This window comes from Schistocerca americana, unplaced genomic scaffold (genome assembly GCF_021461395.2).
Source record: "Schistocerca americana isolate TAMUIC-IGC-003095 unplaced genomic scaffold, iqSchAmer2.1 HiC_scaffold_1413, whole genome shotgun sequence".
Taxonomy (NCBI): domain Eukaryota; kingdom Metazoa; phylum Arthropoda; class Insecta; order Orthoptera; family Acrididae; genus Schistocerca; species Schistocerca americana.
In genome coordinates, this window is record NW_025725494.1 from 27,501 (window position 1) to 30,524 (window position 3,024).

General features: G+C 55.0%; 1 non-coding gene across 1 annotated transcript in view; it reads right to left on the reverse strand.

Annotated features, from left to right (window-relative positions):
* LOC124567918 overlaps positions 1-126 on the reverse strand; it is a 1,910-nt gene extending 1,784 nt beyond the window's left edge. Inside the window, exon 1 of the ribosomal RNA XR_006971053.1 lies at positions 1-126. This exon is cut by the window's left edge and continues 1,784 nt beyond it. This is a non-coding gene — a ribosomal RNA (small subunit ribosomal RNA).
* Positions 127-3,024: the final 2,898 nt, after the last annotated feature.

A 3,024-nucleotide genomic window follows, 5' to 3' on the forward strand; every position in this document is an offset into this window, starting at 1 on the left:
CGATCTAAGGAACCATAACTGATTTAATGAGCCATTCGCAGTTTCACCTTAATGCGGCTTGTACTGAGACATGCATGGCTTAATCTTTGAGACAAGCATATGACTACTGGCAGGATCAACCAGGGAGCTGCGTCAACTAGAGCTGAGCAGCCGGCCGCCCGGGAGTGTGTCCCGGGGGCCCGCGCGAACACGCAAGCGTCCGCTCAATTATTCTGCAAACAGGAGGAGGCTGAGCTCCCCTGCACAATACACCTCGAAACCCTCTCAGGTCCCGGCGCGCGCAGCGCCGTCCTAAGTACTTGGTCGGGTTCGAGAGAGGCGCAATCGCCCGGAGTTTGGCGAGTAGACGCTTTAGGTGCGACCACCCGTGCTCCCAACTGAGCTTGCCGCTGCCGACAGAGGCCCGGAGCGTGCTGTCGTGGCATTGCCGGCGGGAGACAACACGCGCCACCTACGGTGACCGGCAGCTCCAACGCCAGCGCCACAGAAGGACAAAAGCCCCACTTGGGTGCCGAAGCGAACTCTCCCAGCACAGCGCACGCGCCAACACGTCCGCACAGCTGCGATACAAACCACCTGCGAGAACCGCAGAGGCGACCGAGCAGCAGACGGCGTCGCGGCGCCGAGCGCCGGGCGGCGGCGCATCCTCAGCGCACACAGTCCTCAATCGGACCAGCACACTGCAGATGTCCACCGCGCTTCGCACCGGGCCCGCGAGGACCTACTTTGGCCGCACGGCGCCGCGTGCAGGGTGCGCCGGCGCGCAGCTGCGCCGCCTGCCGCCTCCGTCGGCCGGCGCGCCTGCCACTGGCCGCCCCCACCAGCCGGCTGTAGCGCGTGCGCCCACGCACCGCGCGGCCAGCACGCCGGGAGGCCCCCCCTCACCGGCCGGGGACGGTCCCACCCAGCCACCGCCGCGTATCGCTTCACACCCAGATGCCATTCACGTTCGTGGGCATGGTGGGTATCGCTGGAACAACCGGTTGGTAGCTCAACCGATCGTCGCCATCACTGATTCACCTCTAGCGAGAACAACCGCACCACAACGGTTTACCAGTTGTTCATTTGCATAACGTCACCAGCAAACGTAGGCGTCCATCGCCATTTGCAAATTCAACGATTGTTGCATGCCTGTGTCAGGTGTCACGACACACTATGTCTGCCCACATACACGCAACAACATGTGCACGCTTCGCGAACACGTGGAAGGTGGCCCCCGTACGTATGCGATGTCCATTGCGCGAACGACTGTCAACCGGCCTCTGTCGCATGTCGCAGATGTGGAACGCAGTGCACCATGCTATCACGTGTGTGAGAAGAGACGACTACGTCTGACAACACGCGCCACTACATCAACAGACGGCTCATGCTGATCGCCATCCAGGGCATACCACACTGCAATCCAGCTCTTATAGGGAGACGACACGTAGCTGAGTGCACAACATTTGGACCGCATGGTTCGCCGTTGTTGGCGCAGTCGTTGTACGGTCACATGTACCACGATGTATCATTCAGTACATGAGGACCAATGTGCAGTACAGTGTGTGATTTGGACGTACAACATCAGCGGACAGTTGACACAGGCCGTACCACAGCGTAGGCTAAGTGCTTCGCACATGCGAATGCCAATGAACAACTGCAAATGCCAATGAACAACTGCAAAGGGCATTGAGCATGTACGTCCTGCTGCCATCCACATTACAGTGTATAGCTGCAAGGTGTTTAACATGAAGCGATACACTGGGGACCGGGCAGTGCGAGTAGCAAACTATATTGCGGGGGTTGCAGTTAGGCAACACTACACTAATTTAACGCGTCGTATGACAATTACAGAGCAGGTTAAGGCCCAACGTGTGTTGGGTTAAGGCCCAACGTGTGTTGGGTTAAGGCCCAACGTGTGTTGGGTTAAGGCCCAACGTGTGTTGGGTTAAGGCCCAACGTGTGTTGGGTTAAGGCCCAACGTGTGTTGGGTTAAGGCCCAACGTGTGTTGGGTTAAGGCCCAACGTGTGTTGGGTTAAGGCCCAACGTGTGTTGGGTTAAGGCCCAACGTGTGTTGGGTTAAGGCCCAACGTGTGTTGGGTTAAGGCCCAACGTGTGTTGGGTTAAGGCCCAACGTGTGTTGGGTTAAGGCCCAACGTGTGTTGGGTTAAGGCCCAACGTGTGTTGGGTTAAGGCCCAACGTGTGTTGGGTTACGTTAAGGGGCAATGTGGGTTACGTTAAGGGGCAATGTGGGTTACGTTAAGGGGCAATGTGGGTTACGTTACGGGCGCAATATAGGTTACGTTACGGCGCAATATAGGTTACGTTAAGGCGCATATCGGTTACGTTAAGGCGCAATACAGGTTACGTTAAGGCGCAATACAGGTTACGTTAAGGCGCAATACAGGTTACGTTAAGGCGCAATACAGGTTACGTTAAGGCGCAATACAGGTTACGTTAAGGCGCAATACAGGTTACGTTAAGGCGCAATACAGGTTACGTTAAGGCGCAATACAGGTTACGTTAAGGCGCAATACAGGTTACGTTAAGGCGCAATACAGGTTACGTTAAGGCGCAATACAGGTTACGTTAAGGCGCAATACAGGTTACGTTAAGGCGCAATACAGGTTACGTTAAGGCGCAATACAGGTTACGTTAAGGCGCAATACAGGTTACGTTAAGGCGCAATACAGGTTACGTTAAGGCGCAATACAGGTTACGTTAAGGCGCAATACAGGTTACGTTAAGGCGCAATACAGGTTACGTTAAGGCGCAATACAGGTTACGTTAAGGCGCAATACAGGTTACGTTAAGGCGCAATACAGGTTACGTTAAGGCGCAATACAGGTTACGTTAAGGCGCAATACAGGTTACGTTAAGGCGCAATACAGGTTACGTTAAGGCGCAATACAGGTTACGTTAAGGCGCAATACAGGTTACGTTAAGGCGCAATACAGGTTACGTTAAGGCGCAATACAGGTTACGTTAAGGCGCAATACAGGTTAGGTTAAGGCGCAATACAGGTTACGTTAAGGCGCAATAC